Below are 14,791 nucleotides of genomic sequence, written 5' to 3'. Positions count from 1 at the left end.
CAAACTCAAGGTCCCACTGGATGCTTAGATCTGGCCCATGGAACCACCCTGGAAACAGCAAAGGAGCAGCTTGCAGTGCCTCTGCGATTGAAAATGGATCCCAGGAGGGCTGCACATGACCTTCCTGAGCCCCATTTTCACTTGCAGAGGGCTGCAGTACAGAATCCTGGAACCCCTCCAGCCTCTTCTGGATCACCAAGAATTACTTAAATGATGATCCTACTTAGCAAGAGCCTTCTCCCTTTCAAGAATTAATTCAGACCACCAAGAGGAACTTGATTTTTTTAATCTAAAAGGTATTACATGATGCAACAATCACAAGATACCTTTTAGATAAAAAGGAATCTATGTATTTCTTAATGTGTTTCTAGGTAATAAATACATTGAGTTATTTAGAAATACATTGAGTTCATTGTTTTTTTCTCCCTAGTTAGACAATGTAGGATTAGAGCCTTAATTTGATCTAGCAAATATATTTGATATTTTACATGTGGAAGATTGTGTTAATTTCCCAAGTTTTTTTTTCCAAAGGCAAGTTTAAAATATTTGATTTTTTTTTCCAAAATCCATGTTCAATTATAAAACACCACCAATATATTTCCCTAGTTGTTCATATATCAGAGGTGGTACATGTACAAAGAAGACAGTTTGTAAACATAATGTAAACTGTTATGACTCTACAAAGCTTCTTTAGTCATCTCCAGCCTCTGATATTATCTATAGCTCTCTGTGTGTGTGAGAGAGAGAGAGGGAGCAGGGAGGGAGACAGAGAGGGGAGGGGCGAAAGGGGGGAGAGACAGAGAGAGAGAATCAAACTTGTAATAACATCAAATTTCAGAAACAAGGTTTAGAGTCTGAGATTAGTTTACAAATATGTGTTTGGGTATATGTATATATGTACATACAGTACTAGCTGAATATCCGTGCTCTACTACGAAACTATGTGATCAGGCTTGATAAATTGACACAACTTGAAAATGAATGAGTAGTTACTGTTGACCTCTCCTCTTCTTTTCCCCTTCTCTCTAGGGGTATATATACATATAGGAGTATATGTATATATACCCCTAACATTCTCCTGCATGAATATAATTTGCTACTTTTTAACTATTTATAAAACACAGTATTCATATATGATAGATACGTAGCTATTGATTTTTTGCTATATTTATCTAGTGGTATTTGATATTTGACAACTAGAACTCTACTAGTAGAAATATTAATGAGTGTACTCAGTACAGATGATCCCTGTTTAAAAATCATTTGTTCAGCTCTGTTCGAATTTACAATGAGGATAAACAAGTAACACTTATGACTGATCCTTGTACTTATATTGGTCACAGCATCTTTGCAGTTACATTATTCCCATTTGTGACCTTCTTTTCTGGCTTCCTACAAGCAAAGTCAATAGGGAACCCGGCCAAAAGTTGCAAATGGCAATCACATGATATCATGCTTTACCAGTGTGCCACTTAGCTACAGAAATGTTGGTTCTAATTATCATTATTGAGAGTTGCTAACATCAAAAAAGCAAGGTCAAGGTACAAAAACATCTTGATATAACTGAACATTGTGCATTTTCCAACAAAATGAAGCTCAGTGATGAGAAATGTAGGATTATGCACCTAGGAAGAAAACATGTACTGGTATAAATTAGGTGCATCTCACTCACTAGTACTACTTGTAAAACAGATTTAAGTATCATGGTAGATCCCAGATTAAGCATCAGTAGCAGTGTTTTTATGGCTGCTAAAAGAGCAGAAGCAAATTTAGGCTGCATTAACAGAGATAATATGAACACCATGGGAAGTGATAAGTACCATGGTGCCCTAGTCCAATTAGACTGCACCTGGAACACTCTATCCAGTTTTGCTCACACCAATACAAGGAGGATGTTGAGAAACTGGAAAGAGTGCAGATAAGAGGAACAGAGATAATGAGGAATTTAGGGAACTAAATCTATGAAGAACAGTTAAAAGAGCCAGTGTAGAGAATAACAAAGATACCTTTGACAGAAATATGCAGGAACAATTATCTAAGCAAGAGGGGCTGAAACATTCTTTAAGTCCAAAACAGTGAGATAACATTCAAAAGAAGCTTAGCCAACTTAGACATCTCCCTAAAATCTCTGGATTGTAAGAGGAGGAAGTGCATACTTGCAAGATTGTTATTGGAGACAGTCTCAATAAAAAATAGTTTGAACCTTCTGTGTAGCTGATTTCCTGCTCTGGTCTACTGGGTATGTTTGCACTAAAGAAGAAATGGTTAAGGCTAATGATAGCAATCTTCTAATACTCAAGCAGGTGGCATAGAAAAAAAGGATGAGGGTACATCAAGAACAAATGGTTGGAAGGAAGAGAAATCCATACTTGAAGGAAGGATGAATTTCCTGTCTTTGTCAGTTACTAACCAGTGGATCTGTCTGCTTCTCAGAGTAGTGTTCCATTATTGGAGGTTTTCAACAAAGGTTGGATGGCTATTTCTTGGTATGGTCCACCCCACCTCAAGACCTCAAAGGCCCCTGTTCCAGCCCTATGATAACTCAAATATTAGCATAATAAGGGTTGTAAGGCTTTAACAAGTTATAGATCATTAGTTTTGCTTGTTTTGTCTTTTTTATTTTAAACTCTGGTTCCAAATACATTCATGTGGGCATTGTGTAGAACTTACGGACTTCTGAGTAGCTCTCAAGGGCTCACACTGTTGTGAAGGAATATTGTGTGCTGAAGAGTGGAAAGCTCTTGTCTTGGAAGCTGAATCATAAGCAGGCTCTGTATGTGAATCCCCTGGTAATTTCTAAGAAGCAGGCACACTTGGATGAAAAGAATAAGAATCTGCAGAGTCATTTCTTCCTTTCTTCTTGTGCTGAAAATTATACATTCTCAAACTGCAGCAAGCAGAAAGCCAGTGAATAGGCAAGAGAGATGGATTAGAGTCTTTTTTATTTTAAACTCTGGTTCCAAATACATTCATGTGGGCATTGTGTAGAACTTACGGACTTCTGAGTAGCTCTCAAGGGCTCACACTGTTGTGAAGGAATATTGTGTGCTGAAGAGTGGAAAGCTCTTGTCTTGGAAGCTGAATCATAAGCAGGCTCTGTATGTGAATCCCCTGGTAATTTCTAAGAAGCAGGCACACTTGGATGAAAAGAATAAGAATCTGCAGAGTCATTTCTTCCTTTCTTCTTGTGCTGAAAATTATACATTCTCAAACTGCAGCAAGCAGAAAGCCAGTGAATAGGCAAGAGAGATGGATTAGAGTACAAGGCCAAATTTAAATAGTGTGAAGTGTGCAATGGGCCCCTGCAGGAGGTGTGGAAATACACTGCCCTGCCTGGGGAGCAGAAGAACACAAATCAATGCAAAAAGATAACCAAGGAGATAAAATAAAATAGGTCCATGATTAAGGTCTCTCTACGCTACTACTCTTTCTCATTACTGTGAATTCCATGCTGCGATTCTTTCCATAACATTCCTGTAAGGATCTGGCCATATCCAAGCTATTAAAAAAAAAAAAAGCAAAGCATAAATAAAACCGGACATGCATGGGGAGATCACAGCGTCTAAAGCTTTGTGATGCATATATAATTAAAATGAGATCTGTATCTTCTTAGCGTCTGAAGAAGAAGAAAAATCACGGCTCAAGAAGACCTTATCACCTTCCCCATCCTCAATGGCCTGTATAGGAAAATCCCCTCCCCCAATGATATTTCTAAGTCCTGGGGCGGGGCGGGGGGGGGATAAGCGGGGGTTTCATTTCCGAGTCAACCGAAATACAATCGGGGAAGTGTGGGGAATCGAAGCCAAGACAGCCCCCTTCGTTCTTTGCCACGAGACAAGGCGGCACGGCAGAGAGGGGCGTTGTGACACGGGGAGCGAGAAGGGCAGGCTGCTTGCCATCCGTCCGCCTCCTCAGACCTCCGCAACCTTCCCCACGCATACAGCTAGGTGCGTTTATAATCGTGTAGGGCGCGCGTACAGACGCCCGGGCGCGCACACGCGGTTTGTAAGCAAGGGGCGGAATCTTACCCGGAGAAGGGAGAGCGCGAGGGTCCGAGAAGACTCGCTTAGTAAAGAACCGCGTTGGTGGGAGTAGCAGGGACTCCGCTGCGCGTTCTTGGGAGCCGAGACACCACGCGAGCATTGGGAAATGAGCGGGAGACAGCGAGCGAGAGCACGGGGAGACAGATGAGGTGGTCCACCAACTCTCTCCGGTTCCCACCGATTCTGGAGCCGCCTTTCCTTTCCCTCCGCTTGCTTTCAGCTTTGCCGAACCCAAGGCTTCCCGCCGGCCGGCGACGGGAGCAGCCTTTCCCTTTCCCTCCCTCCGCTCTCCCAGCAGCAAATTCCTTCACAGCGCCCCTCTCTTGGTAAACTTCCGAGTAAAATAAAACCAGTCAGAAAAAGCGAGGCTCGATTTGTGTCTCTGGTGTGTATGGGTGTCTGTTTGAGAGAGTGAGTGGCTGAGTGACACTCTGTGTGTGTGTGTGTGTGTGTGTGTGTGTGTGTGTTTCGTTGTGTAAGAGGAACAAGGTTCCTTCAGTTCCTGGAGACCGGAGTTTCAAGCGCACGTTCTGATCCTCCAGGCTCATTCGGCTGCGCGGAAAGCAAACGGGGTGAAGGGGGGTTTGGTGGTGGTGGTGCTGGGGAGCATATAGACCTCCTTTTGCAGCTGTAAAGGAGGATGGGGGGGGGGCGGATGAAAGGAGCTGTACAAAGGCGTGTGTGACAGAGGTTTACCCTCTCTCTCTCTACGCATCACCCTCCCCTCCGTTTCTTCCGAATCTTATTGGATCCTCCTCCCCCGTTCCTAGCTTCCTAAAGCAGCACCTCCGCCGCTATATCTATCAGGATGAGTCCAGCCTCCACGCCTAGTTCTCTCCGCGTGTCACCTTGTCTCCGGGACCAAAGTCCACCCACCGGCTCTTTAGGGTGTTTTAAGTTTTCTTTCTCTCTCGCTCTCTCCTTCTTTCTTTCCCCTTTTTTCCGGAGTACCCAAGCTTTCGACTTCGCCAGTTTCCTCAAGTGAATCTTTAGATCGTCCACCTGCTTTGCCTTAAGAGGGATCGTCCAAGCAAATCTGCGAGATCGGACTCCCTGCCCTTTTTATTTTCCTCCTGGCAGCGGCTTGATCCCCTTTATAGTATAACAACTTGGTGTTGTTGTTATTATTCCTACCGCTATTGTTATTATTATTATTATTCGTACGATTTCCTTCCCCGCTTTCGGAAGGCTCGCGGGCTCTTATCTTTCGTCGCTGGAGCGCGCACGCGCCTGGGCGCGCGCACGGGCAAAGAGACATATGTAAAGCGCGGTTTGTCAAAGCTGGGGCTCTCGGCCGTTGAGGAACCTCTGGAGGGTGGCGGCTACCGTCCCGCAGGGGCCCCAGCGTTTTAGCCTACGGCTTTCAGATCTTACCCTTGGGAAAAGCTCCTGCAAAAGCTTTGGAACTACCATGGGATATTCGCTCGCCTCGCGGAACCTTTTCATTCCGGGACACCTCGCCTCTTGAAATTCCGCCCGGTGAGTACCTTACCTGGGTCCTGGCGTAGATTTTTGGAGTGTTAGAACAGGGGGTGATAGAACAGCTTTTCCCCACCCCACCTTGGTTCCCTGCGCAGGTTAGACTACCATTCCCATAATCCCCAGCCAGATTTTGAGACCAAGGAAGAAGTCGACCACCGAGCGCCCGTTTGGCCAGCACTCCCCACTCCCCCTTTCAAAGAAAGGCGATCAAGCAAAAAATCCCTACTTGGGGGGATATTTGCAAATCCCGAATATCCCCCCTCCTTATGTAGAATACCTGTATTTACACTGAAGAACATTTCTATCCATTAACCTTTTCCTCGCCCATCCATATTCAATTGGCAACATTTGTGAGCGCGCGGGGATGAGGAGGGGAGAGAATCAACTTTGTTCCGTAACTTCGATTTCTCAAAGGCTTCTAGTGCCGCCTCTTTCTTCCACACAGGACACACACAGAGAGAGATTATAAACCACCGCACGGCAATTGTAAACTCGGGCTGTTGAATGCATCAGAGGAGCTCTCGCAACACGCTTCTCCTTCGGTGCGCTGATGTGGCTCCTGTTGAGCGTCGGGCGAAATTTCGGGGCTAAAGGGCCTGACAAGGGATTGTGGGGGGGATCTCAAAGGTGTGGTACCTCTGTCTTTGCGGCGACGTTGCCCTAAATCAGTCCTCTGATCTGAAATGGGCAGAAGACGCTCTGTCTGGTGGAGACTTTGAGACACCCTTAAAGTCCTAGAAGGAAACCGAGAGAGGGAGCAAAGAAGGGACCCGTTCTCGTTCTCTTTTCCGTCGTCCCAAAGCTTCGCGGGGGTTAGAACAGCCTTCCCACCCCAACCTGGTCCCCTGCACACGTTAGACTACCATTCCCATAATCCCCAGCCCAGATTTTGAGACCAAGCAATGCTGGATATGGGTATTTGTTCTTAAGGGGGTCTTGAAGGTGATGGTTTGAGAAGACAGCAGAGAAGATACTTGATAGAAGTAGAAACATTTTAGGGTGTGCATACACATGTAGTTTAGAGTTGTAGTTGCCAATTAAAAGGTCTTTTTAGGACCAGTAACAGATTTGGAAAATCACTAGAGGTCCCATCTGATAAAGAGCTGCTGTAAATGGTCAGTCTTCCCTATGCATGGCTCTGCTGGGTCCACATTTTGCTTTAGGAGACCATCTGAAAGTTGGCACGTGGCAAGCTGGTGGCCTGGAGGGCGATTTCATTTCTGCTAGTAGACCACTCCCTGGGGTCTTAGAAAATCCCTAGCCTTCTCCCAGACCATACTAACCTACTGGTAAGGCTGCTGCTAAAAAAAAAAAAAAAAAAGATGTCAGCAAAGCACTCTCAAGAACATTCTGGGAGTTAGATTTACTGAGAGTTTTTGAGTTTTAATGGGAAGTTACTGAGGTCATTGCCAGTGGCAGGTGACATGAGTTCCCCTTCCTGGCGTCTTGCCCCTAAATCTGAAATTCATGATTATACAGGAAAGTTCATATCCTGGTGAGAATGAGTATCTCCTTTCATTCTTATGGGTTCGCGACCCAATATGGTAAGGAGGGACAGGAAGGTTTTTCTTCCCTGGCACATGCACACCCTCTCTGGCTTTTCAAAAAGAAACTGGATTTACTTGATAGGAGGCCCCTTTACTCCTTGTAGAGTGCCCACCTCGCCATTCTCAGGATCACTCTGAGGTACATTCCTTTGCAGATGAAGGCAATGCTCAGCCCAGCACACTTTTCTAAAATGTGTGGAGGGTAATCCTTATTTAAAAGCCCACATCTGATCACCAGATAGGTGGATCCTGCATTACTGGAAGCAATACTGAATCTTAAGGAGATACCGGGTCCTTGTTGCATTCATCCCCAATGGGTTGAGCTGGGATTTACCCCACCAACATCACAGAATTCTGCAAAGCTCCTTTCAGTTGGATTACCCTTATCAAGGGTGGGGCATATTTGATTTTTTAATGCCCCCATTAGTATTTCTGAGAGACCCACCTGGTAGGAATCGCTCCGGATTATAACTAAACCCGGCGTAAGACCATCTACCTTCCTTTTGCTCCTTTTCTGCCACCAGCTGGAAGCGAGGGAAGCCAAGTCACCTTGCTCCCGCGGACGCTGCATGCTCCGTCCCCATCAACGAAGAGCATCTCTCCGTCTCCTTGTCATCCCTGTTAGCGTTGGCCTTCCCTCTCCACCCCCTCAAACAGAACTTGTGTAATTAACCAAATCCCAGTCGGGGCTAGTCAATTACAGTTCCGAGGAGGCGGCTGCAGCTACCGCAAGCAGCTGCAGCCCCCCCCCCCTCCTCCCTCCTCTCTCTTTCAACTCCTCTGGATCTGGGAGAAAGAGAAACTTTGAGGACGAGCAGATGCACGCCAGAGGAATGACGGAACGCGGGCGAGCCAGCTAGGTAAGCGAGTCTGCCCGATCTCAGTCAGCACGTCTTGTGAAAACTAAGAGAAAGGGGAGAGCCGATCTTAGGCTTGGCGGTGGGGAAGGTGGGCTCTGATGGACGGGCAGAACCGGAGGGACAGAGAGCGAGAAACAAACGGGCGAAAGGGATGAGGAGCAGGCGTCGAACTGGAATGCAAAAAACCGGGTGGAAGGAGAAAGCCCCGCCGCGCTTAATCGGCTGAACGAGAGGCGAAAAAAAAAAAAGATTTTTCTGCGCCTCGCTTGCGAAGAAATCAATGCGATTAATGGTGCATTAGTAGGCTTTTGCAGGCAGCGGGCGAGCAAGCGCCAGGCAAGTAAGCAGCATGCTCCGCCGGCAATAATAATATATATTTTATTTAAAAAAAACATACCAATCAGCGTTAAAGTCTTATTCTTAGCTTGATACTATTCACTGGGAGTTTGTTGGGGGGGGGGGGGCGGCATGGGATACATTGCCAGGCCAATCAGAAAAAAAAAGGTGGCTGGGAGAAAAAGACCAGGCTGGAATAAAATTTCCAAAGATTATTCAGCAGTTTGGCAGTTTTGATTTGGATGGTTAAGTATGAAAGAGGTCTATACAGTAGAGTGGCTGTAAAAGTTTGTATTTTATCTCACCAAGCTATTCATTATCTGGTGTGTCTGTAGGTTCTGTGTCTTCATGGTGTAGTTTTTCCCCCCTCCCTCCTATAAAGGACTAACAGAAAATACAGGCAGAGATAGTAGCTGCAATGGCCCATTCCAATTCATGTAGGCTTCTTGCTTCTCTAGATCAAGGCTGATTTAAATACAGCTAAAAATAATTTATTCATCCCAGTAGTGACTTTTCTCTTTAATAGCTGAGGTTTTAAGGAGAAGTACTGGCAGCCTGGCCAACAAGTAAAAAGGAAATAAGTGAGGCTTAGATGTGTTAGTGGAAGGAGATTTATGAATGCTTGGTTCTTTTCAGTGACAAATGGATCATGAGAATTGTTTGGTCAAAAGTGCTGTGCATGACACTCCATAGCATTACAGATACATGCATCCACGCACATATTTAATCCCCATTCAGTTCGTAACATCTCTTGCAGGACGAGGTGACCCTTCTATCCAAAATTCTGGTGAACTGTTGGCAGTCAGTCTCAAAACTAATGAAATAATGGGACAACAGAGGCAATTATCTAGGATTGTCCTGAAGTTTTTGTATGCAACATATGGAATGGCCAATATGTAGAGAAGAAAAATGAAAGATCTGGGTTTTGGATTAATGAAAGGCATGGTAGAAAATCCAGCATAACATTTAAAAAAAATGTTTTAGGGGCAAACAAAAAATGCTTAAGTCCTGATCACTTCTTCATGTCATTAACTCATATGATTTCTCTACATTTGTGCTTGATTGACACATGGAGATACATGGAGATACAGTTCCCTAAAAAGCTGAATGTGTGAACTCAACCCCATTGTAAACACGGATAAAATATTAGTTGAATATCCCATTTCCTTCACAGCGCCCCTCTCTTGGTAAACTTCCGAGTAAAATGAAACCAGTCAGATAAGTCTTTCATGGTGTGTTCATGATAAATAGGTAGGGATGAGTCAACTTGTAGATCTGGGAAACTGCTCTTTGGTTCTACTTCAGTATTTGGCCTGGGGTCAATCCTCCTCTGTCTGTCTCTAAGTAAAACGTAAATAACCATCTCTTTACAGGGCTGCTGGGAGACCAAAGCCTAAATAAATTTGAAATGTCACTGCACAGTAAAGGATCATAAGAAGAGACAAGAAATGAGCTTCCAAGATTGGTAGGATGTTAGGAAGGTAGGAAGGTAGATAGAAAGATTCTCTGGGTCTTTGTATCCTTCCTACCTACCTACCTACCTACCTACCTACCTACCTACCTACCTACCTTCTGTCTAGAAGAACCGGACTTTTCAGAGAGGGACACTTTGCTTTTGCAGCCAGATGGTAGCAGACTCAAAATCTCAGAAGATTTGAATCCTCTATTGGTTTCACCACCAGGATTGTTGTTCTACTTGTTCTTTTCTATGATAATGATCCTGATTTCTCCTCCTTTTTGAGAGTCAGTTATCCAGAAGATTTTCTTCTTATCCTGAACAGAGAAACATAGTTTATTTTCCATGTAAGTTTATGTGCTAAATTGCTACTCTGTGGGTAGCAGTATTGGTCTAATTAATCCATATTAGTTAATCAGATAGTTCCTGAAGATATAGTGTGGTAGGGAGCATCTCTATAATCTCTAATAGAGCAGGGAGGAAATTGAACTCCATATGGACAAAACAAGAAATAATTGAAAAATAAGGGGTGAGATGTCTCAAGGTGAGTTGATGCGACTTGGCACTAGTTACAAATTGATAGGCACTAAGGAGGTAATGAGCCACAGTCCTTGGCTGTAACTTTCTATTGCTTTCTTCTGCCTTTTCTGTGAAAATGTCATTAAGTATTAAACTGCATCCTTTGGTGAATGACTTCATCACACAGCTGTCTCAAGCCCTTTCTTTCTCGGTTGATTGCACCATGAAATAATATTCTCTTTATCACAAGGAAGTTGGGAAAGGACTCTCTTTAACTGATAAGATTTAAGCATAAAACTGTTCTTGCTCTTTGTTTTTCTACATAGGAAGGAGAGTCCGTGAACCTTTTGGAAATGTGGGGCATATAAAAGAAAAATTAAGGTTAATGACTCAGGCCAATCAATTAAGAGACTGCAATATCCTGAGTGAAGAATATAAACCCTAGTGAAGCTAGAGAGAGTTAGCTTAGCATGCACACATATGAGTTAATGTTAATGTTACATATCCCACACCATGCACGTATTTATCCTTAAGTGAGAGCCATTTCAATGAATAAGGCTCATTTTGATATAAGGGTGCACAGAAACTCAGTCCTCACAATAATAGTCATCAAAGGAAAGTGGATCTACATAGTTCAGAACTAGGCAATCAGATCTGAACTACAACTCCCATCAGTCTTAACTCCCTAAATCAAGCAATAGTGGGAGTGATAGTCCAACACATGCAACACATTTGCTTACTTATCCCTAACTTGTCAAGAAAATTAACCCCAGCAAGCATCTATTATTATATAACATATATGATTATGCAATATTATATCTACACAGGTAGTTCATATTTTCATATTGCAATTAGATAGTGGGAGAAACAATGCAGTTGAGAGTGCAGTAAGTTCCCTATGACAGTCTAAGCACGATCCAAAATCCTTCTTTATTATTTTGTTCTAGTATTTCCCTGAAATTTGCATTATCTTTCTAGTGAATAATTGAAAAGATTTATTTGTATCAAGCTACCTATTATGACTCTGGACTGCATGCCATATTTTTCTTAGACTTATATTAGATATTTCTATTTAATAGGCTGATTTCTCTCTGTTGTCTACATGCATTCACGTGTGGGAGTGTGTTTGTGACTCTTGATTCACTATCCCCCAGCCATAAGATTGTGATCTGTTTGTAAAAATATCTGAAAAGGATAAGCACCTTTAAAAAATATTGAGAAAAGATGTTCGAAACCATTTTAGTAGAATCTCATGTGATATAATCAAATTTCCCAAACCTATTTTTCCCCACTGTGAAAAATCTAATAAAGAGTCTACAAGGAGTAAGGAGACTATGAGGAATCTACAAATTTGCAAGGAATGGAACAATCAAACTGAAATTGGAATCTAGAAGGCAAAGTTTTATATCATTTCCAGAAGATAATTTTAGTTTAAGAAAAGTACCAGAGGCTCTACATGCAGCCGGTTCCTAATATTCAAGGAGATAAAAATAGTCCCTGGAGCATAATATGGGAGGAAAATACCTTTTCTTAAGAGTATGACATGTTTAATTGAGTTTTTTTTCTAGTGAAGAGAGCAGTCAACTCACACTCAGTTGCTAAGCTAGCTGGCTTTCAGAGCTATTCTTATTCCATACAGCAAATAGGGGAAATGAACCAAATGCTCAGAGAATCTTAAATCTCATTTTCTGTATCTTTTATTACCATGTTGACATATGCTTAGTAAAACAATACTTCTTGCCTTGGGTGTTCACTGATGAAATGCAGAAAAAAAAGGAATCTAAACTAGGAAATGTGTAAACACACAGATGAACTCGCTTTGTCTTGGCATAAGGTAGAATTGATACAACAAAAGCAAATCTATCCATATGTCTGTCGGTGAAAAGCTATTTCTTCTCCCTGCTTTGCCTTGAGCTTTGATATAAGTAATACTCCCAATGAATCTTGGTTATACTGACTTTCCACCACTATCCAATCCAAGGTAGACATCCTGATTTATGACTCTGTAAGATTTGATTCCATTTGAATCAGCCTTCTCTTGGGTTAGAGCTGATTAGAGTAGAAAGCATCTAGTTACATGACTTTAAAGGAAAATGTTGTTTGTTAGGTGAGAAAAATTGTTTTCAGTTCCAAATTGGCATAAAAAACAACATTCTTTGGGCTTCATCTCTTCTATCATAGCAACATTCTTTTGTTGTTATAGTTGAAATAAGGGGACATAGAATTTAGACACTGACCTCTGGGGAGAGAAATGTCGGCAGTTTTTACTCCAGACCATTTGCGAAGTTGCTGAAATTTTCTTATAACCATATATGACTCTTCCTGTCCAGGCTGAACATCAAGGGATATTGTGCTTCAAGATGAATCAGAGGGGCCTGGATTTGAGAACTGCTCTTCTTGGTAATAGCCCAAGAAGTATAGAACATACTTTTCCTGGATGTTCAATCATCCTTCCCAACCTTTTATATTCAGGGAAGTCCTTAAAATGGTTTTATTTCATGATGTCTTTGGATCCTAGGATGATTACAAGATCATCTCTGTTTTTGTTATTACAATTGCTATTCTAATTACAATTACGATTTTCAAAACATAATTTCTCCCTGCTTTAATTGCAGGGATATCTGGCATTGCTTTATTCAGGTTTATTGGTCAGAGTTGGCCACATTGGGACAGTCTGTAGCTGTTCTTAAATAAAAAGGCACAAATTAATATGTATTGGGATCTACAAGAACACATTGTATGGGATAAGTACTATGGAAAGAGGAAACAAAATGAATCTGAAAAGTTCTTTGCACCAATAGAACTTTTACTATGTCTATTTCTCTGGAGTGAATAGTCCAGTTTTTAGATACAGAGACTACTTTCTATACTTAAATATATAAGGAGTCGTGGATGGAATCATGCATTTCAGTAAGTGAGGGATCAGCAACCCAAAATCCACATGTCAGCCTAACTCTAGGACAACCCTGATTGGGATACAAATTTAATTTCAAAACTTTCTGTTCCCAGCTGCACCATTTCTTACTCTGGTGGGGTGGAAAACAGATGCATCAAAACTTTGCAAAAAGAAACAGCAACATAAACAACCCTGTATTACTGATACACAACTTCATCAAATCAAAACTAGTCATAATTTAAAGATATCATGCAGCCCTCGGATTAAAAAAAAACTTCTGTGCTTCTTTGCTAAGCCATAACATAGTTTATTTGTTTCTTTAAATTATTTACATGGCTGCCTATCTCACAACAGTGATTTGAGGGGCATGCAAGAGTTAAAGCATCAGCCAAAAGAAGCTCACAAAGATTAAAACAAAGCTACCACAATAACGTAGGATGCTCAAAGTAAACAATGCATCCCAATCATAAAAACCATATTAACATCACTTGCCCAACCTCCTGGCCGAAATGCTTGGAGAAACAGTCAGGTCTTCAGGGTTTTACAAAAAAGTAACAGGGTCAGTGCCAGCCAGATCTCCAGTGTGATACTGTTTCACAGGGCAGGCACTGCCCCAAAGTTGACATAACTCATGAATCCAAGATAACACTGATAGAGAGGATTCAGAGCATGCCTTCTACATCTGGCAGGCTGAGCATAAATAAAGGGAGTAGTTGACACATGCACAGCTTTATAGATGATAACCAGCCCATTGAATTGCACCCAGTGGGAGACAGTGAAACTCATGGAGCTGTGGTATATGAGTATAACGAGAATTGCCAAATGCATTCTGTGTTGCTGCATTCTGGACCAGCTGCAGCTTCCAAATGCTGTTGAAGAGCAGCCCCATGTACAGTGCATTTCAGGAATCCAAGTGATTGAAGTATGAGTCACCACGAGCAAATCCTCCAGGTTGAGGAATGGGTACAATTGGTATACAAGACAAATGGGCAGAGATCGCTGGCATTTTTTCACTGAGCAGGAGCCACGAGTCTAATAGAACCATCAACCACCACCCCGCAACTGTACACTGATTCCAGGGAAATGTAACATCAACAGAACTTATTTCTCTCCAGAGAAATAACTTTAAAACTCACAGCCACTCAGTCTTGCCAGAATTGATAGTGGCTCGATGAGGACACTTATATTGACCAGGGTAAAATAGTAAATTTCCCTACAAATTACAGTTTATTCACCTCATTGCCTTCCCCAATCTTTTCTGCTACATGGTCTTGGATAGGAAGAGAAAAATATTTTAGAAAGTACTTTAGAGGCTTCAACCTAATCCAACATTTTGGATTTTCTAAGAGGAACCAGCCTTATCATTGAATAGCTTGAAAATATCAAAGGGACAATCATTGGTGATTACAGAGATTTTGAAGAAACAAAATACAGCAGAAACAAACAAAGACTCCTGTGTTCAAGAAGACATGCCCTCTACATAAGCAGGTTGTATCTCAGAAATGTCAGTAGACAAGTTGCCTATATATCTACATGACAAATAGCTGGATAAATGCTTGGCCAGTCTGGCTTTTACAAAAAAACATCCCATGTCTCTTTTTTCCAAAAGAAATGATAGGCAGGTTTAACTATACTCACAAGAACTGAATCAT

The 14,791-nt window shown here is 42.2% G+C and overlaps 1 protein-coding gene across 1 annotated transcript in view; it reads left to right on the top strand.

The window, feature by feature from the left end:
* Positions 1 to 5,301: 5,301 nt before the first annotated feature.
* BRINP3 (BMP/retinoic acid inducible neural specific 3) overlaps positions 5,302 to 14,791 on the top strand; it is a 332,877-nt gene continuing 323,387 nt past the window's right edge. Inside the window, exon 1 of the mRNA XM_081949571.1 lies at positions 5,302 to 5,522. The gene's annotated coding sequence lies outside the window, so the exon portion shown is untranslated. The remainder of the gene's footprint in view (positions 5,523 to 14,791) is intronic.

Source organism: Natrix helvetica, assembly GCF_964273705.1.
Source record: "Natrix helvetica genome assembly, chromosome: 3".
In the NCBI taxonomy this organism is placed as follows: Eukaryota; Metazoa; Chordata; class Lepidosauria; order Squamata; family Natricidae; genus Natrix; species Natrix helvetica.
This window is presented reverse-complemented; position numbering and strand designations above follow the sequence as displayed.